Genomic DNA, 23,000 nt, shown 5'->3' on the forward strand with positions numbered 1-23,000 from the left:
TAAAGTGTTACTTGTAGGTGAGAACAGTAGACTATCTTAAGAAAAGAATGGATATTCCGGGGCCCTAAACTCTAGGGCTCCTATTGGCATGATAAGCAAGGCAAAACGTTCCGTACTTTAGTTCAACAGTCCCCAACCTGTGGTCCGCAGCTCTGGCTGGTGCCGTGGACCATGTCCCCTGTATGCATTGCACGGTCAGGAGTCCGCTAATTTAATGGTACGCAACATCCAAAAGGTTGGGGACCACTGCTTTAGTTCACTGCACGCTGTGCAGAACTGACTTCAGGCCCGTTGTAGCTAAGGACGGATTAGAGTCCTCATGCTGCAGCATGCTTTGCACCTTTTTATGTTTGCCCCCTGACCCAGTTACCCACATGATTACATAACACTCCTCAAAAGATTGTGCTTTCACTGATACGTAAGGAAACATGGGCCTAAAATCTTCTCTAGCACTGATCATGCCACAGACACAAATAGGGCTGTGCTCTATCACTAGAGATGCTGGGATGTTGGTTGGCTAGAAAGAATAGAGAGGTGTTTTTTCTTTATAAAGTGATTATATACAATGCCAATGCAAATTTAGTGAACATTGTGAACATTGTTAGGGTATAATATGACACCGTCATAATACCTTCATATTTGTAATTTGTACAAAGGTCCAAACCCTGCATATTTGTTCACAACAGAAGAATAAAACAAATATCTGAATACACTGACAATTATGCATAAATAAAAGCAGGCCAGGCCGCACAATACTGATAATCTACAAACTGGTACATGGGACTGGTCATTTTGCATGACCAGAGTAGCTTGGACCTTCTACCCCTTCCTTTAACACCCCATCAAAACCTCCACCTCTCCCGACCCCTAACCTGCTTACAAACCACTCCTCCACCATTAAATACCCAAACCCAAGTCTTGGATATAAATTGGCTGACAAGAAGTCATTTATTTAACCACTATTACTCCTACAACCTAAGAACAACCTAACAACCTAACTCCCCCTTTTATAATTTTATAAACAATCCCCCCCCATTTTATACATAGTCCTAACCACATTATCCATAGCGTTATCAAACTCCCCATTATACACCCAAACAACCAGGCTGCAGGTCTCAGAAGGCAAAATGTACACCCAACAGGAATTTAACTCTTACAAGTTTTCCACCTTGGCCCCTAGCCGCCCAGCACAGCCTCAGGACCCAAAATCATCCGTTGACCATAAAGAGGGAGATCCCACCAAAGAGGATCCCCCCCTGCCAAAATCCACCACTTTACCAATGCACTTGCCGTCCAAGACCCCAACCACCAAAATGAACGAAAATTCCAAATTTAACCATAACATAAGGGCTGGGTGGGAAACTTTTTCTTCCAAAAGAGGGCCTCTCACTTCCATCTTCCCCCTTTTAACATGTCCTATGCCTAATCCCCTCCTACCTCACGGTCCACACTAGCCCAACCCCCCCTAGCCTTAATTCATTTTATTAACCCCCCTAGCGGTTCTCCCGAGTGTGACTCAAGGTGGAATGCACTTGAAAAAACGGTAACCCCGAGTCACACTCAGGGTAACTTTAGAAGCCCTATTTAGCTGTGCCCCGCGCTCCAGTGGCGATTGGACGACACATTTGGAATACAGTACTTTACACTGGAAAGGGGACACAGTTCAACCCCAGATACAGCCATTATAGATTGGCAAAATCTTCAGTGCTATCTCTCATGGAGCCATTGCTAGGTCAGGGCTATTGTGTCACAAATGACGATTTCTACACCTCTCCTGAGCTTTATGAGTTCTTTCTGCAACAAAAAGGAAGCTGAAGACAGGAGAATTTGTTGCCTGGGAGAAAGGTAAGATGATGGCCCTGAGATAGCATGACAAGAAAGATGTGTGCCTGATGAGTACTGTCCATGATGCCTCCACTGTTCTGGTACACACAAAACGTGAGAAAGAAGTGATGAAGCCACAGGTGGCGATTGACTACAACAACACCATGGGAGGTGTCAAAAGAGCTGACCAAGCCATCATATTCTACCCAGCAATGAGAAAACAGCAACGGAAGTACTACAAAAAGATTTTCAGGCATCTAGTTGAGCAGTGCCTATGGAATGCCTACATTCTGTGCAGAAAAATATCTGTGTGTCCTGTGAATCATTCAGACTTCATTTTCAAGTTTCGGAATTCATTGTCAAGAACCACCAAACACCATCAGTGGCTATGAATAGACCTGGACGTCGTGCTTCCACTGTTGTCAACCCAGAACGCCTGACCGGTCGTCACTTCGTTGAATACATCCCACCAACCCAGAAAAAGGCAGCCCCTACAAGGATGTGCGTGGTTTGCTGCTCAAAGACCGATGACAGAGGAAGGAAGAAACGCAAGGAAACCAGGTTCGACTGTCCTGACTGTGATGTTGGACTTTGTGCAGCACCCTGCTTTAAAATCTACCACACCCAGGAAGTCTACTAAAAATGTAAATATTTTTCTTTCTAAAATCTGCATTTATCTTATAATATTCTTTATTAATAATATTGCACCCTTGTTTGGAAAATTTCAGTGAGAAATTTTTGATAAAATATATTTTTTTGATAAAATATGATGTTGTGGTCTATTATTTCATTATTTTTTATAATTATGAATTATAAATATTTATTATATCATAATTTATTAATATAATATAATAAATAAAGATAATTATTATACCTGGGAGTTAATCCTAAGAATTACAGGCCTACAATATAAACAAACATTTCTATGCAAAAAAATAGAATCACTTTTTGCACAAAAAAACAACAGAATTTGAACGCTAGGGGGGTTAACTCTTAACACCCCTGGGCTAGGCCTCACACCCTGTCATGTAGGCCGTGCACCTAATTTCTTACAGCTACGGGCCTCTCTGGACAAAACACATTAGACTTTAGGCAACCTCTGACCTTGTGATTGGTTTAGCTATACTATTTTTCTATTGCTGTAAGTAAAATGCAAAAATAGAAAATGATATGCATACATACATATACTCATAATGTTAATGTAGCAGTGTTTAATTGTTTTATAGAGTGTTGTAAAACTTTATTTTCACTGAATAACTTACCACCATGTGTGAGCCGAGTATTATTTTTTAATCATAAATTTCATTCAGCTTTTCATGCTTTTTAGGTACATCTAATACCTAAAATGTAACACTTGTCGCAACAAATGCTTCAGCATATTCTTTATATGAGAACAGGAAATTTTAGCACACACAGTGATATAAACTGTGATAAAAATGTCATGCTACTAGTAGTAAGGTTCTCATCTGACTTTTTTCCATGTTGTGGGTGACTTTTGGTCACAAATTCATAATATGCAGAAAAGTAGAGCTGTCAGTATATTTGGCTTTTTTGCAGTGCATTTGTGGGAATTCAGTTCAGATTTATTTTGGGTTGGGGGTGTATCCATAGAATTGTTGAGATCTGAGAATTTGTGAGTGGATATGTTTTCACTTCCTTTGGTTTTTACTCACTTCTGCTAAATATTTTCTACCTATACTGTATTAATGTATAATACTGTAATATTGTATTGGAAAATAGGCTTCACTGGTATTTATTGAATATTTTTTTGGCATATTAGTGAAATGTTAGTAACAGGCCCAATGCACCACATGGCCATCTACTACTGTCAGTGGCCCCTTCATTGCCTGTGGGTGACTTTTTATCCCCTTGTGAGATATAGAAAGTATTCTTAATTTAGACAGAGCCCTGTGGCCTGTCACAAATACTAACCTGGTGATCAATGCAGTTCTCATGTTTCAGTTCATTTACGTTAGCCTGTTAAGTGATCCAAAGAATCACTAACATCAAATCTGTGTGCACAATGGAGCCCACTATTATGTACATCAGGTACCAGCTGTGATCAAATGGTGAGTAATCGCCATGGTAATTTTTACCCCTTTTAAAATAAATGTTGTAAAAATACCACATCATGGATGTACTTGTTGACATAAATGTTATTGGAATTTTGTTGATTAGTGTTTTAAATGTTAGTAGTTCCCCTCAGTTCATAGTCAGTATAGTTTTTCTGTTTTTTCAGGTAAACGTAGGTATTTGGGTTTATATTTGAATTTGTTTATATTTGAATGTATACAATAATTCAAAAGCTATTTGTAACATTTTTAAATATGCAACTTAAAAGGATACCTGGGGATCCACTTATTAAATCCATTGTTCTGGCACTTCCTGTTGTAAGGTGACAACGCTCTGCTAAGGACTCCACATTTTGCTCTTGTGTTGTCCATCTGTGACATGATAATGACTCATACATTTAAATACACATTGCACTGTCATGGTCACCATCAGAAAATCTGCCCTGGGACATACCATGCAGATGTGCAGGAATGCATGTAGACATAAGGGTGGTGCAAAGATGCTGTAAGAGATCAGCAGCATGAAAATGCAACAGAAGATTTATTTAAAACATATCAGATACATAGATATACACAGTGATACATTGAGCTTTAACAAAAAAAAACATTATTTAGGGTTCAGATGTTTGACCCAGAGAGTCACCAGTTTCTATTATCTTAGGTAGCTGATAGTGGAGAGGGGGCTACAGTGAAAAACTACTCATCTATCTAGAGTTTTTATTTCATTCAATTCACTTTTGTGATTTGTTTCAAAATAAAACAAAGCAACATAAAAATGGTGATCTTTAGGGACCTTCTCATTCAGTACAAAAGCAAACACAATGTTATAATACAAATGCAAGCTTTTTATCTCATGTTGAATGACACAGACGTGCCCCTGTAATAGCTTCAGCATTTTCATGTATTGATCTTGCTTGTTTGGTGCTTGTTCCATTTTTCTATTAATGGACAACACATCACACAATAATTCACAATATATATATATCAAATTTGGCTTTTACAATCCAAATACTGTGTATCAGGCAATAGCCATATTTAACACTGTGCACTATTCTTTAACTCTTTATGAAAGGTGCACAGAAAAAAATGATATACCATAGCAAAACAAAGAAGGATCTGGTGACAAATGGAATCTGGTTGGAAAATGATTGTCCCAAGGGCAAATACAACAGACCCACAGTGTACTAATATCTAGTGTGATGGAAGGTGGACTGTATGTCCATTGTGTGTTTCATGATTTCAATCACTTTCCCAGTGCACCTAAATTCCCAGAATAAATACATCTTTGGGAGTTGCTTTATTTGCCAGTATGGATTTGTATTTCTGCCCATCCAGCCCTGATTTACACATTTTGCCACAAAACACAGCATGGTTACCATGTCTTCTCCTAACCCCAGCCAGTGACAAAACCAGTGTTTCTCAATCTTTTTAAAATGGAACCCAGGGAACCCCTGCTTTGATTATTATATCCACAACTACACTACACAACTACTAGTACAGTGGCCTGGTGGTCAGGTGGAATAATGTCTCTTTTATTGCTGACCACTGGGATGGTTTCCACCATTACAGACATCCAAAAAGACCATTGATTTTTATTAAAGTGACCAAACTGAGAGTCCCAAACTGCGCCTTGCTCAAAGAACCCCTAGCACCCTCTGGAGCAGGGGTCGGCAAACTCGTCCCTTTAGGCCAGATAGGGCCTAGCCGGTAGTTCGTTCTGGCCTAACCCCTCCTGGCTGATCTGGCCAGATCTGCCAGGGGGCATTAGGAACTACCAGAGCCGCCAGAGCTCTGGTGACGCCTCCTTGCTGTGGCTCCCCTATTTACCGTAGCAGGCCTGATACTTCCGCCACCGCGGTAAAAAGGGAACGTTCCCTGAAGGTAAATCCCTCTCCTCCGCAATACATACATTTCACTTCATGAGGCGTTCCCTGCTGGGGTGGAGCCATTAGGGCGGGACTCAGATTCCGGCCTACTGTGCTTCCGCCCACCGCTAAAATGACCTAGTGGCCATAAAAGTTTGCCCAACCCTGCTCTGGAGGATCCCTGAGGTTACATGGAACCCTGGCTGAGAAACACTTAAATAAACAGTAAAAGATGAAGCAACAGACTGATGAGCTCATCTTTTTGAGGAGGAGCTCACCAATGTAGCTATGCTATCTGCTGGGGTCGCTTAATTCACATATACTTTAGATCATGAACAAATATGCATATATGTGATCTAAGGGTCACAGCAATGTTTTACCACATGCTCAACGGTGCCCCCAACAGCTGGGAACCATTTTGCGCACCCCGCTGTAGTGATTGGTGGCATGGAAGTGACAAGCTGCTTCTGGTCTTTTAGTTGCTTTTCCTCCCCTGCACCACAACTGCACTTAACAAAGCTGTTCTCACTGAAAAGCACTTAGTTCTTGAATGGGGCTCCTTGGAGCAGCAAACTGCAGTTTTCACAGAATAGGAGAGGCTGGGAACATGGTTAAGCTCATGGTAAACTGCTGTAGCTCATCATGCGTCTGAATCAGTGGGCCTGTTGGTCTACAGATAAGCTTTCAGACCTCATAATTTCTTACTAAATTTAAAAATATCCAAAATTCTTTTGGGGACATTATAGTGTTGCTGCCTGTTAGTGTAATTGAACTTCACTAGAAATAAATTAAAAAGCAGTTAAGAACATTTTAGACCCAGAATTTGACTGACCTATATATTATAGGACAAATTTTCAGCCCTTTGCTTTTTTTATGTGTACACTTCAATGTTCACTGAGCACATGTTTTCACACTCTCTGTGTGCACCGAAGGCTGTGATAGTTAATAAAACGCCAACGTGTTTTGTGAAGCAGGACCCACTGTAACATTTTTATGCCAGGCAATAATGTTTTTTATTGGCTCAATGATAAATGTCGCAGCGTTAAAAGGACCCAGAAGTGGCCAGTTTTGAAGTGATTAAAACTTGAATAACACCTCTGTTATTGTAACAACGTGTGAACACCAGCTAGAGTTCCAAACAGCAGATTCCAGGGGAGTTAACAGATTGTTCCAATAAAAATTCATTAGTGCACCTCTTTTTATGTGGTGCTGGAATGTACAAGTGTTATTCAGACATTGTTCTTAGGTGTCAGCATGGCAAATGGAAATGCAAATCTGGGTTCCTAATCTAAAGAAGTACTGCACACTGACCCTGCTAAGGTTGTAGGTTGTGTGACTCTAATTTGCTTTATTTGGGTAAAGGTCCAAGGTCAGCTCAATGCAAAATTTCTTGGTTCTCAATGTTTACCGGTAGTTCTGAACATATTTTTACTGTGCCATCTATTTTGTTGGTAAGTTAAATATCAACTGGTTGTTGAAGTTCCCATCAGGGTGCAATTGCATTAGCTGGTAGTCAGCAGGGTGGGGCTGCTTGGTTTACAAGGTGAATATCAGGTGTTGTTCTTAAAGGTTCAAAGGTAAAAATCCACACTTTAGAGTGCCTTGCAGCCTTGTAGAGATGATGTGACAGGGGTTGCAGCATTGACAGTTATGCCAACATAATACTCAGCTCTGTACATTAAATAGGGGCTGCAAAAAACAGACAGATACAAACAATGACACATGAGGAGGAGAGGACCCTACCCAAAAAAGCTTACCATCTGTAACATACTGTAAATAAATATTACATGAGTTATTTCACAAGATCATTCATAGTTTAAAACCAAAGTAAAAACAAAACTAGAAGCACCTTAAAAAGTACACTTCCTAACATCCCATTTTATGAATGACCACACTGCGTCAGTATGACACTTACAAAAGGAATCTGTTTTTAACCCATCAATGCATGACTTCTGCATTTTGTCATTCAGTCACTCATTAGGGGAACTTATTGTACAATAACAGCAACACCTATCAACAGACCTTGGATAAAGTTATTACAGCTCAGACATCATACATTAATACTACAGGAGCCATTGAATCAGGAAATACAATGCAGTTAAACAATGGTGAGTGCTTTTATTTCTTTCTAAACATTGTTAGGTATATTGGTAGAACGAACACATCTCCTAGATAGCTAGAGCTAGCTTTGACCATGGGTCAAGGCAGTTATTACATTAAAATCTGCAGAACCTTCATTCTTCAAGTCATAAACACAGAACCTGCAATTATCTTCTGTACAGTATAGTAACATATACTGAATAGAGTTTCCTTGGGTTATATATGCTGCATATAATCGCCTGTATTGATGCTAGATGCCAAATACTAAAAGCACAAAGATCACAGCTGTGGGGATGTATTGGATTCTGTACATAGGCAACAAGTAGAACATACCTGCTAGTGATGTTAGGAGGATGAAGATTGTAATTCCCAGGGATTCATTGATATATGAAGCAGGTCAAGATCATCACAGCTTGCTCCTGTTTAAGTACTGGCAGTATTTTTTATTTTTTTATGTTAACTTAAAATTTACACTTGTGCCTACGTAAATTTTAATCCTGTAGTGATTTACAAATTGTGGTAGAATTTCTGATCCACCTGGTGCACCAAGCCAGTGCTTTAAGTCAAATCTACATCTGTATTCAGACATGAATATTAGCAACCTGTGTACATACGGCTCCTACCTCCTTTCAGTCTTTGTTTGAAAATTGGATGAAATCTGCATTTTAATTAACTGTGCTTAAATACCTTGGATTTAAAGCCTAACTGAGCTACTATGAGAGATAGTAAAGATATGACTATGGCTTAGAGCTGCGTAAAGTTTTGGTGCTAAATAAATGATAATGCAGCTGCTTTTTTTGCTGTTCAAGAGTTTGAACTATTTCTGGCTATGAGGCTTTTGGGAGGATTTTACCATTCTTCCTCTACCCATGACACCAGAATGAGAAAAGGATGTAGCAGCCCCAGAAGGAAGGCATTGCAGTAGCTAGATGTTCTAACCCTTTTCCACTCTATTAAAAATCTCTTTTTCTGTTTAACTGTATCTCTATTTCCCCAGTAGGTACACAAACCTACTGTATCTCCATTTAAAGGCTTTCCCTCTATAATATGTCTCAATGACACCCTTGGCACCCTTGCTAAAGAAATAGGTGGGAGACTGGGATCTCTAAAATACTCAACAACAAAAACTTGATCAAGATTCTAATCTTTCTGCATTTCATAAAGCAAATGCATTTGTATACCCGTTCCTCTCCATATTGGATGAAAATACTACCTTTATGTCAATACGACAGAAAGTAAAAAGAATTTGCCCAATGGATACATAGACAAAGCAGTAAAAACTCGATATCTGACCCTGCTTGCACAAGCAAAAGTCTGATGGAGCGTATTAAAACTTAAAGTTAAATCTCAATTCCATTATGAGCAATGATTAAAATGTTTAATTCCCCGACATCCCCTAAAAATAATGTAGCCTCAGCTTCCACACTCATCTGATCTCCAAGGCTGTCCCCTCCATACTCACCAATCCAATGTTGCATATCTTTGCCTAGCATCATTCACCTAAAGTTTTGCCTCTCTACCCAGGACTTGTGGAATAAAGTTGCAAAGAGGGCCATCACATTATTATGGGGTGCTGCCCTCTGCAGCATTTAGAATTTGTACACCACCAAAGGAAAAGAATTAGGCATCTTTCAGACATGTGGACTAAACCCTATATACTTCAGTTTTTAGAGACAGCCAAATCATTTGATGCACACTGTGTCATGAAGTTGAATGTGGTTGTGCTGTGGTGTAATGCAAAGGATCATGGACCATCTGAAGTCCCCTAGTAATATACACATTGCAACTAGGCTCAACTGCAGATCATACCAGATTTGGGCTTTAAATAATTGGAGAGCCACTGCTTCTTCCTGACACCACAACAGTACTACAAATAATAGAAAAGAATAATATTAAAGTTCAGTGGAAGCTGTAGGAGTTAATAAAGGCACACCAAAATTCTTCTGCTAGAACACCTACAGGTATGTGACTGTGCATTTCTAAGTGACAGAGTCTGTTTCACTTTTACAGAGGAATACGTTGCTGTTTTATCCTGATTAGCACCTTTAGTTCACGGCCAACCTCTCCTTTCTTTAACACTGAATACACTAACAAAATCTTTTTATAACAGAATTGACCTACTTAGAATAAGAAAAAAGTTTTGGTTAACGCTACATTTTAACATATGTGTTTTTCTACTTTTGCAAATTAAAGAAAACTAAATTTCCCAATAGGCCTGTGTAACAGAAATTCCATCTGCGACAGTGTTTACCAGGATTGCTACGCTAGCTGAGATCTTACGTTACCATCTATTTTATCTGAAGAAGTCTTCTGTTAAGATTCACACACTTCCATATGCCTACATTTACTTTAATAGTTTTTAGAGAACTTGTGATAAAATATATATAGATATATGTAGGACGTGTATGTAAACCTTGACAATCAGCTTATATTATTAGCTCTATTATGGCTCCATAAATATATCAATGTTAGCAAAATGCAAAATGCAAAAAAAAAAAAAAAAAAAAAGAAATTCAGAAATCTTGCCCTGTTTTGTCCTGTATTCCAGCAATGGTATCGTCCTGCATGGGTGCACCCTGTGAACGTCAGCCCATCACTAAGGCTGCTTTAGACGTGTAGCTGAAATCTGCATGGTTAGTTACTCCCAGGTGCATAGGAAACTGCTGCAATGCACCTGGGAGCCACAAACCACTAAACAGACCAGGATTACTACAAATCCCCTTGCATTTATAGGTACGGTATGGTCCTTCCTCCAGAGGAGGAAAAGCAGCTGGACATCCAGAATCAACAGGCCACTTACAAGGACTGCACCTTAACCAGGAAGTGGTTCCCAAACTGTTCCCATAAAGCTAAATGATTGGGACTGCAGTGCAAAAGTTGAGCGGTTGGGAGTGCAGTTAAGCATCTGGTACAATGTGGCAATTTACCCCAAGTCTAAAAATGTCTAAGAATTTAGGAGGTGCTCTGTAATCCTAACGCAATCACTATCCTAGGGTGACAACGCTGTTCCTCCATGAAAAATGCCTTAGTGACACCCTACAACAGGAAGTTTGTTGTTGGCAGGTGAAAACAAAGAAAAAAAAACATAAGAGAAAAATCAAATGCATTCACAACATTTAATTGACTTTTAAACTGCAATATATTACATGTGGCTCTTCTTCTGGAGGTCTCCTATTGTGTCAGTGCAAATATCAACTTTTTCAAGGTTGGTATTTGCATAGCTATTCTTCCTATGCGACCTTCTGAGTGATCACTCATGTACCAAGTATAGGATGTTGGCAGGGTTTGTGCCTATCGTCTTTTTTGTGAATTAAAGCCTGCAATGGATTGGTAAAGTATAATAAAATAACAGTTAAAAGTCTGCACTGTTTGATCTTTGCTAAGGCAGTTAGGGTTTAACATATGTTCGCATTTAAGTGCCCAGGTATGGTTACATCAATCAGTCAGACACTGGAACATAACTAATGGGTGACATCCCACTAACAGTAGTCACATGAAAGGAAAGGCATATCTAGCACACCACCAGTTACTGGTTGGTGTGATAACCAATATTAATTATCCTCCAACATCAACAAACCCTTTGAATATTGTTATCGGACCCCCCAATATATAAATGGCTAAAATTATAGTCTAAAAAAGTATCACAGTTCAAAGAGTAGCTAATAATGATGAATAAAGAATGCATTTATGTATCCAATCCAGAAAGCAAACATGAGCATATTTCGGGTGTTGATTACAAGTATCATCTAGAGTAGAGACACTATAAAGCACAATGTGGTCCTTTGCAAGGTAGCAGCAGCTTTTGGCCCCTCGTTTGACATTGAAAATGATAGCAATAAAAGAGAAGCCACCCTATTTGCATTGTCTATATAGGTATGGCCCCATCAGACATTACCAGCCACACAAATGCACCCTGCACATCTGCATGAAAGCAATGAGGATAGATGAAATTTGCCATGGGTGATAGCACTGATCAGTGAATTTGTATTGTGGGTGCCAATTCCTCCGTAGTAACCACAGGAGAACACTGTACACATATTCTGCCACAGGTACTCTTCACAAGAGTACAATAGGTTTATGGAGATAATGCATAGAGCGCATCAAGCCATGACCCTTCTCTTCATAAACTTCCCACTTACTCCAACAGAAACACTTGTTAGGTCAACCGGAGATGATTATTCTTTGATCCACTTTCCTATATAGTAGCTGAAAGTGGAGAGGTTACATAGCAAGCTAAAAACAGGTATTATCTGGGACATGCTAGTGTCAGCTTTCTGACATTGCAGTGTGGAAAAAGTAAAAAAATCACTTGATAAGCTAAACAAAATAAAAAAAAATAAAATATATATATATATATATATATATATATATATATATATATACCCTATCATCAAATATGAATTTACTATTTAACTGTTTTCATTTATTTATATTATAAGGTTCACAGCAGAAGCCAGTGAACAATGCAGCTCTAAGATTTACAACTCCTTTAAAATGTTTAGTAATACATTTACATGCACACACTGAAAAATTTTTCCATACATGTATATGCAAAAATAAATAACCTACCAATTTACCAAAAAAGTAAGATTGCTTTGAGCACTAAAACAATCAAACTTTATACCTAAAAGTATGGACATGTTTAATACATATTTATATATTTTATATAAGGTAGAATAATATTATATACATTCGATAAAACTGTAAAATCAAAGAGTATTTGTGGCTTTGTTAAAGCTAGATTGAATTTCCTGTCTGTGGATAGTGCATGGCGTGAGACCATGCTGTCAGTTTCGTGTCTTTGTCTTGCTGGGAGCTTCTTCTGCAATGATACTTCTTCACAGTTCCCACTGTCAGATTCTGTTAAGGTTCTAAATATAGTCTTTTATAAACAGTTTGTTCTATTCAGTAGTGGGGTAGGAAGAGCGGACAGAGGAGGGAGAAGTGATTTAAAAGCATTAACAATTGATAGTGTACTGATATATATTTATGGCAAGGAGAGTACAGTTGTATTTCAGTTTATTGAAAGAAGTAAAATGATAAAAAGAAGAAATGTAAAAGTATTGTTAGATATTTATGTGAAATGTAAATACTGTAAATATTATTGGCAATATAGAAATCAATTGTCCAGATATGAATCTGCTCATGTATAGTCACTTAATTGTATACGTTCAGTGTTTTTTTTCATAAACAACGTTTATTAACCAGCAAAGCATGACTGAAAATGCTAAAATATTCCGACTACAACTCTCTATTACTGTTTGTGCCGACCCAGCTCCTATACCCCTCCCCTTACTTTCCAATTAATCCTTTTACATATCAGCAAAGGAATGGAAAGTAGAATATTATAGGATGACTCTTGAGCCTGCTGGAGCTGCTGACACCATATCACTTCCACCCAGCAATCTCTAGGCCTTTGAATGTCTACATAAGAATGGATTTCACAGATAAATAAAATGTAAAGAATGTATACAATTCTTTGGAAGATTGTTGATGAAATGAAGAAGATTTGGAACACACCTGAGGATGGGTTTGATTTACTGTGGATCGCACTGTATTTTTTTGAATGCATGTTGTTCTAGTCAGGAGCCTTTAAATGGCAAAGCAAGTCATGATGAAATAGTTATTCAAATGCAAATGAAGTGAATGGCAAATACAGGTTTTCAAAGGGATGTCCCTGGATACTTAGCCTTGGTCTAACTTTTCCTGTGCAATAGTAAATATACATAATTGGCAGTGCACTGTAGTCCACATACGAACTGGTAAGGATGCAGCCCAAGTAAAGAGCACAGGAAAGTTTCGGCTGACAGATTTATGGTAGAATTAACACTTTTTTTCTGCACTGATCGAACACATATCACCAAACCCTATATAGAAAGTATATTTACTTACCATACAGGAGCAGATAAGGGATGTTCATTCTTAAGGTTTTCATTCTCTTTAAAGAGACCTTGTATGATTACTCTGGACATCAGCAACATCGAAAATAATTAAGAGCATATTACCTTATTTTGTTCAAATAATTTCACTGGTGATATTGAACAGTCTGGGGATTACTGCTGGGCATGACAATCTTAGATTGGACATTAGCAGCCCAGGCAGACCCTGAGGTGTGACCCAAATGATGATCTGTAGTATTACTTTATTATCATTTATTTATGTTGTATCCCCACTACACAGCCTCTGACTCTGAAATTATACACAGCAGAGCACTGAATAATATCAGCAGTGACACCTTCGGCTTGCTAACAGGTAACTTGTACAGAATAAAAATTGACACTTCCAGGAATTGGTCAGAATAGTGCTAAAATATATAGGTCAAAACATGGGGACCAAAAAAAATTTACCAAAACAAAAAACACCCTGAAGGATTATTCACTTGCCCTTGTATCCTCACAAGAATGTACTAAACATAACCATTTATAATACATAGGTAAGCAGTTAGCCCTCTTGACTTGTAGAACTGTGTTCTGGTTTTCAAACCCAGCCAGGCACATTGTCTACATGAAGTTTGTGTGTTGTGTTCATAATGGAATTAGAAAACAGATACCAATTGACCCCATTGCCAAAAAAGAATGCACATGTTTTAAATATTACATCTGACACTAATACCATTAGAACAAAATACTGCAAAGAAACATTTTAAAATAAATTGTGCCATTTTATTTTAAAATATAAAAAAAGGGACTACTTTTTTTTTAGATTTGAACATATGGTTTAATCAGAACCTCGATCAGGTTTTTAATCTTGTCTGTGCCCTTTTTTCAGAGACACCGTGTCCTGGTGACCATTGTCACTGGAACAGTGAGGGGCTATCTAAAATAATTGAGGGGAAACCTGTTGACATCTGTCATTGATGAAATTCCCCCCTCCACTTTGCAGAGATTATCTCTTACTTCCTCTGGGGTTTCCAGGACAGAAATCTTCCTTGACATCAGCAAAAACTTTAAACCTTATCACTTTATCCAAAAACAGTGAAACGGTTGGAGTTCCATTTTAATACGTGGTGAATAAAAAAAAATTTTTTAGTTTTTTCTGGGACCTTGTAGGTAGCTGGATCAATATTAAATGCCAATATGGCGAGCGGATAATAAAATTAGATGTGTATATGTTTATAGATGTGTTTTCACTTGTGTATCCATGTGTATTAGAGCAAATTGGTATTGATATTTACTTGTTTGTTCCATTGAGGCCCATATATTTAGGAGCTATTCTTCTGCAGCGTCTACTGTTATGGAACAACTTACATTTTGTTGCATCTTTGACAGCTCCATTCATGGGCACTGGGTTTTCAGGTACTGAGCCCCCCTCACTTGTGAATGAAGTCTGACAATACTGCTTTATATACCAGCCTGTGTGTATGTAGATATGCTAATGCTTGCTGTGAATGGCTCAGTGTACTTTATAAACACCTTTATACAATGGTAGCAATGGTGTATGAACAGGGGTGGCATATTGACCAATGTCTACCAGAAGAGGAGACACAAGAGGAATCTGACACTGCCTGCCCAGTGAAAGAAAATCCCGGAACACAGACATTTCCTGCCTAGTGCAGTGGGACCTTAAGACATCAACACTGCCTGCACATTGTTAGAAAAAAAAATATTATATATATATATATTTATATATATATATTTATGTGTGCCTTTTTTTAAATAAATCTACCCCCTACAGCTGTACAGCCTTTTCACCCCTATCCCAAACCTGTGTTTGAACAGAGAAGCGATATCTGTAGACTTATGAGGTCATCCTTCCACTTTCTCGTCCTGTTAGCATGTTCATTGTCAACACATGTGCAGCCAGCATATCTGATTGGCTCCAGCTACTTATCCTCTGTTTACCACTCTCCAATACAGTAACACTTAGATTGGGAAAAGAAGGAGCAGTTATTTAAAAACAAACACACACAAATATAAAAAAAAACATGTTTTAACAATGTGAGGGAGTGAGTAAAGATGTAATTTTGGTGACAGGTACACTAAAAGGAATGGAGGAGCTCAGCTATGAGAAGAGATTGGCTGAACTGAATCTATTCTCCCTTGAGAAGAGACGTATAGGAGGGGATATGATCACCCTGTATAAATATATAAATGGTCCATAAAGAGAACTTTGTTCCCAATTATTCACTTTGAGATCATTACAAAGAGTAAGAGGGCACTCTCTGCGTCTGGAGGAAAAGAAGTTTAAGCTCCGGATAAGGAAGGGATTCTTCACTGTAAGGTCTGTGAAAATGTGGAATCGGCTCTCTCAGGAAGTAGTTTTGGCAACTACCATAGATTGCTTTAAGAAAAAGCTGGATGTTTTCTAGAAGCACAGAATATAACTGGGTATTAAGGATTTAAAGTAAATAAAACTGGGACTGTGGATTCAGGGAACATCCAATCCTCATGGAATCAGGAAGGAATTTAGCAAATTATACTCTATATATTATTTTTTTTTTGCCTTCCTCTGGATCAACTATGTCTACAGGGTTTTTTAACTGGTATATATTTATTTCCCTAGTGGTTGAGCTTGATTGAGTCATGTCTTTTTTCAACCTAACTAACTATGTAACCATCACAGAGAATTGTCAGGTCACCAGTTTGGCTAGGTAGGTGTGCTCATTTCAGGACTTGTGAACATTAATACAAAACAATATGCAGAATGTTCCTATCTACCATGCATGTATCGTAGTGGTATGGAGGGTCATACATCCTCATCATTGTACTTGTGGGTCAGTTATACAAAGTACGGATTCAGAATATCTTACTATAATTCTCTCTGCATAGAATAAAGATCATTGGACAGACGAGGTGTCACTCGCTTGTATTCTGGTAAATCTCAGCTAAATTTCTGTTTTTGTGTGTTATGAATACATTTTCCCCTACTTTCCTAAGTTTCCTTGTGCACCTAATGAACATGATTTTGCATTCTATCACCTTTCCTGATGTGTACCTAGCACTGTTTCTTCATATTATGAATGTATTTCATTAATTCTCCAATATCACAGGAGAAGTAGAAGGAGAATATAATGTAATTATCTCGCTGTGTGGCTTTTAGAAGAGGAACACGTAACACCTTTCCAGCATCTCTTATACTTCTTCAATTTATTTTTAGCTTGTTTTGACCTTTCTTCTTCATATGAGAACACGTTAGAGCAGTTGATTCGTATGAAATCCATTTAAATGAAACCTCTGAACAGGTTATGATTTGCCTGTAAATGTACATAATGTAGGCTTTGAGCACTTGCTATCTTTTTATATTTCAGTGTGAGCTTTACTAAAGGTTACAAATTAAGTCCCAGCAGGCATTGTGTGGATGGGCTATGGGGCATATTAAAATACAGCTCCATTGTGTGATACGGCTACTGTTCACCTCTGCAGCATCTTGTTTGTTCACTGATTTGGCCCTTAATCTCTGCTGGATTTGGGCCTTATATAAAAATTTCTGAATCAGGAATAGGTCCTATGTGTGCCCTTTTCATGATCCTATATTATCACTGATAGCAACAGGCCAGCGATATAATCACAATATATTTATTTACCTTCTGGTATAGCTGCACACTCTCAGTGTCAAAATACATTTTGGATGTATATAATGCCAATTGTGCGGATCAGAAGCCATCATTATATATATGGGGGTTCCATTTTTTTCTTGTATTGAGGCTACTAGCATTAGACAGCTGATTTAAAATATGGATGTATATTTGCATTGGGTGCAATTGCCTTTGAAATGCACCACAGAATTACCAAAAAATACCATGCATTGCAGTAACCCATAAAAAAAGCTGGCAATGATGCACATAATGTTGTGGATAGGCTCTTACTATTTTTTTTTTTCATCCAACAACAATTACAAGGACACTTTGGGCTATAGTGTTATAATATAAATAGTGATATTTTACATATTATATATATTGTTATAATACATATTATTATTATATATATTGGTATAACACATGTTATTATATATTGTTGTAATACATATTAATATTATTATTATATATAGTGTTATATTATATGTTATTGTATATTGTTATACTATCTGGGGTAAAGCCTTTGCCATGAACCCATAGTGAGTGCTACAGCTCCACCTGCTGGCACTTGTGAAAACAAAATGCAGTGCAGTGTGTTAATAAATATCTTTAGAAGTGTGGTGTGTTGTTATAGTACAAATAATAAAACAACAAAGTAATTTCTTTTAGTTTTTTGAGATGATATTTACTTATTGATAATAACAGAGGATGATGATTTATACCGGTATCACTGCTGTTACAATATGAATATAATATTGGAGAATGTGTTGATGCTATGAAAATGAATCTCAGCTCATCTCTTGCAAAATCAGGGGTATGGTCCCACTTCGTATTTATGTCAGTATTTTATTTTTAACCACTTCAGCTCTTGTATCTGATATCATTAATGGCACAGATTTGTTTGGGTCTGTTTATTTGGTGATAATTGATACCTTTGGCATTACTTTGATGTTACCTACTATGGAATAGGATCTTCTTGTATGAAAGAATTACAATGAGAAGTATGTGGTCTGTATGCTGTTGTTTTCAGTGTTTTAATTGGCATGTATAAATATATCCAAGCACCATAAAGATTTTGGAGATGATTTGCTTTTATCAGGGAATGAACAAGAAAGAAAAAAAAGACAAGGGAAACATTGTTTAATATAAGAAATTCACTTCAGCAGGACCTCAGCAACATGGCCTGTACTGTGTAATTATCATAATAGCAAGATCAGTATAGGTATTGTGAAAAATACAGGGGTCTCCAACTCCTGGTCTAAAGGGCTGCATATAGGGCAGAAATTAATTTCTATCTATTTGTAAATCATACCTTTGTAGATTTAAATGCTGTCTGTCAGAGTAATGCTAAAAATGTGTACAAATTCTGGCTCTGATTTCTGATACCGCTGTGATATATGCATAGTTACTATAGGATAATGATTGAGAACGGGCCCCTTACACCAGACTGCCTATAAGGGCCATTTATGTAATCACTGTCTAGTCACTCGCTGTTTTACATAGAGCCACAAGAGCATGTCTTCTACTATTGGCTTCTTCTTTTTGGCTTTGCATTAGTTGATGTCATTTGTCAGAGCCTGGTACATGAAGAACATAGCAGTGACCAATTAGAAAAGTTACATTCATGGGAAAGGACTTAGAGGTCCATGTGGATTTGGGTTCCGAGATGTAAATGGGAGGCTCCTGATGTAAATGTAGGACTTTCACTTGAAAGAGAGAACCCAGATGTAAGGGGGACTCCTTAGGTAGAGGTCTAAATTGTAGGGGTCTTGTTAAATACTAGCACTAGGGCTCATAGATCTGTATCTAGAATACAATCAGTGTTGCAGAGTTGCCACCAAAGGAAGGACCAAGGTCCAGTTTCCACATCGGGGTCCATACTTTTGTATCTGCACCACACTGATCTTTCTGTCAGTAAAACATTTTCTCCATTTTGCATGTTTAGCCATATTTAAACAAGCATTTCAACTTTTTTGGAGCAATTTTACAGTCTAATGAATTATGTCTATGGTATACTATAGACAACCAAATCTAACTTTTTTTTTGTGCAGTTGAAAATTTCTGTATGCAATTTTTTAAAACCATCTTCTATGTCTAAATAGGCATCTCTTGTTTAATTCAGTCCGTGGGGGCCATATAGTGATCCAACACTTAAAAGTGTAAAGGGTAGGACATCCTTGGGCTTGTAATGGGGAGAGTTTCTAGCACACAGCTGTTGCAGTGATTAGAACATTTTTCGTATACAGCCTCTTGAAAGGCAAACAATCTTTTTTTTCTTTGTTAAATGAACTTGACCGGTAATTGTCAGCCATGCTTACCGCTCACTCTCCCCTGGAAATACGCATTTTATTACATGGACAGACGCCCCTGCCTCAGCTGTGGGGTCAGGGTACTCCATCATTTTTTTTGTCTTGCAGAAAGAGAAAGATTAGTTTGCCATGAAGATAAAGTACAGGCTTCTCTGCAGCAGAGGTCAGAGGGCACTCACAACTATTTATTTGCTTTTAAAACTCCGATGGAATATGATTAATGCAGGATATTAGCTTATAACTTTGCAGGTGCTGTCATGGGATACTGACCCCTTTCTAATCCCCAGTAGTACAGTGAGCACACAGAGAGCGACTTTGTTGTTGCCGAAAAAGCTGGGTTTAAAGATTCCCAATCCACACGTATGACAGATTTGTAGTTGCGGCCTCTACAGCCTTTGGTTATGATCTTGTATTAACTTCTTCACCACCAGAATTCATCTCCTGTGCTATGAACTGAATCTGCCTGGATCCTCAATTATAGGTTAACATAAATAATATTAATAAACAGGATTTTTATAGCACCAACATATTACACAGCCCTGTACATTAAACATTTTATAAATGTAGTTTGTGTCTATTATGCACGTTTGTTATCTGCAACCGCTGTTTATTGTACAGCCCAGCATTATATGTTGGCGCTTCACAAATAAAGGAAAATAATCACCTATTCGATACCCTAATCTGATACTTTTAGTAAGCAAAATATTAACAATTATTTAAACACATTTGTTGGCAGGATAGAATAGAAAAAAAGGAATTTAAATTATTAAAAAGGTTGAATGTCCAACTAGCTAGATGTAGAATCTCTAGCAATCAGCACAAACCAGTCTGCTGCTATTATCTCTGTCTTCTAATTAATGAAGATGATTCATTTCTCCTATTGTGTTTTATTTTAACTGTAAACCACCTATTTCTGTATACTATATGCTATATATTAATATTGACTGCTTTACTGCTTTCTAATCCCGTTTCCTTCATGTTGGTTGTATCATAATGTTCTTCTGCTTTTTGTCTGCTTAAAGTGTATGTGAAACTAAAACTTTTTTTTGTTGAATGATTGATATTAATTACAGTGGAAAAGTAGTGAATGATTAAGAGACTAATTTTCCTAATATATGCTCTTAAACAGCTTTGTTTTAAAGTGACTGTGTCACTAAAATAGAGCTTAAAAAATATAGTACATCCTGCAAAGGAAATGTAGAATACTCAGTTCTCCTCCTGCGTCACCATTCTCTGCAGTAATGAAATAAATGAAAGAAAAAGCTTTTACCAGCAAGAATCTTCAGAATCTTCATCCAGCAAACAGCAGGGTAAATGAGTTCTTTGCAGGATGTACTATTTTTAAAATATCAAATTTAGTGACAGTGCAGGGGACATTGTATTAAGAATCCTTATTTTAGCCACAGTCCCACCACCAGAACATTTTGGAGCAATGAAAATACTCAATATCTCTAGGTATGGAGAAGCATGTGACGCTGCAGGTGTAGATAAAGTACTACTGAACTAAATAGAATTTTTAGGGTTATAACAAGGGATTTTAGAAAGGTGATCACATGCTGGGGAGGAAGGAAGGGGAGTTGTCCCATTACTATTTTACTTTGTCCTGTAAATGCAAAGCACAGGTTCTCTTCGAGGTTGAACTGTGGCCAGCTTTTCAGTCCTCAACCAACTCTTTATCAATATGGCCTAACTATACCTATTGCCAACAGTATGTGCCAATGAGTATGGCACCTTTACCTAATATTATTAATATTATTATTAATAATATTAATAATAACAATAAATAGTATTTATATAGCGCCAACATTTTACGCAGCCCTGTAAATTAAGCCCGAAGGGCTTACAATCTAGGAGGTGGGGGAAGTAACACAATAGGATGGTAGGTACCTATGAAGTCTGTTCTGTCAAAGCTGTCCAAGTCTGCCTGTCAGCTCATTTTCATGAATGGGTACAATGACCCAAGCATGAGCAACCCAGTGTGCCACCTTGGGATGAATCCTTTCAAGTATGAAGCATGATTTATTCCATGATTTCCAATGAATTCCTGTTCCATAGACTTGAAATTAGTGAAATAATATCTTTCCAAGAAATTTGGACGATTGTCACCGGGAAGATTTTCCCTCTAATCCTGTTCTTTTAGGACCTCAAAATTTTAGATTTTCCCCCACTTTCAGTCTTGTGACACTGATTAGAACAATTAGAGAGGCAGCAATAAAACCACCACAGTGGTTCAAGATCATTTCCATGATAGGTTTCGCTTGGGTTTCTTATGCGGAACTTCAAGCAGATTCAAACTTCAGAGCAGTTGGCAAGGTAACAATGGTTTGGGAGCTGGTGGTGGAGGAACACAGTAGGTAGCATTTCCATTAGATGGTAGTAGGCAATGGCAGTCCAGTCATAGAACGCTCCCGACAAACGAAGGGCGAGGAGGGTGCTGGCCGTGTACCTCACAATCATTGGATATCTACCTTTACATTCATGGGTTTGACTCAAATGGTTTTGGTAAACTTCAAAATATATTCGCTGAATCCAGAACAAACTGAACCTGGGCACCTTCTCCCCTCTCTAAATTTAAACCCTCGCCACTCTATCCAAATCCTTTGCTTTTAGGTATACTTTATATTTAAATGACTGTAATGATATTTTCCCTTTCCATATATATTTATATTATAATAAAGAATGATACACAGATTTTGTTAATAGAGTACTTTAACCGACTATATTTTATGACCTGGCATCTACTGGAGGGGTTAATTGAGTGTGACATGCAAAATGTTTGCCCATGAAGGATGGCTTTCCTCTAGAGATGCAGCAATGGAATTCCTGTATATAGCAGGTTTGACAAGTGGAATGTGTAGCATTGTCCTCAGCTGTCATGACATAGCTCATTGCCTGCCCTGCCCTGGATGAAATCTTGCTGGGATCAGTCATAGCAAACGCATATGGTGTGTAATAGTCACATATTGTAAATTACTTGACATTGTGCTTTCACTTCCCTAGACAGAAGCACCTGCTCTGAGCTTTAACAAGCTGTCTTGTAGGCCGATTCTTCACAGGAAATTACTATGTGAATTACCATGGCTGTGCGATTGTATCGGTGTCACACGGAGTGCCTAAACTCATGCAGATAAAACACTGCTCGACGTATTATGTTTGCTAATGCTGGTGACTGAAATATAATTCCACGAGTAAGGTGAAATCTGGGGAGCTTTTTTTTTTTTCTACTGGCTTCAAAGTCTCAGTGTTTTTCTAAGTCAGAAGTATTAACATCACTTGGAACAGTCAAATCATGTATTTGAATGCTTAAATACCTTAA

At 37.8% G+C, this 23,000-nt stretch overlaps 1 protein-coding gene across 1 annotated transcript in view; it reads left to right on the forward strand.

Annotated features, from left to right (window-relative positions):
• Positions 1-23,000, forward strand: part of HDAC9 (histone deacetylase 9) — a 322,976-nt gene that overhangs the window by 47,966 nt on the left and 252,010 nt on the right. The gene's annotated exons all lie outside the window — the stretch shown is intronic.

The sequence above is a fragment of the Pyxicephalus adspersus genome, chromosome 5 (genome assembly GCF_032062135.1).
Source record: "Pyxicephalus adspersus chromosome 5, UCB_Pads_2.0, whole genome shotgun sequence".
Lineage (NCBI taxonomy): Eukaryota > Metazoa > Chordata > Amphibia > Anura > Pyxicephalidae > Pyxicephalus > Pyxicephalus adspersus.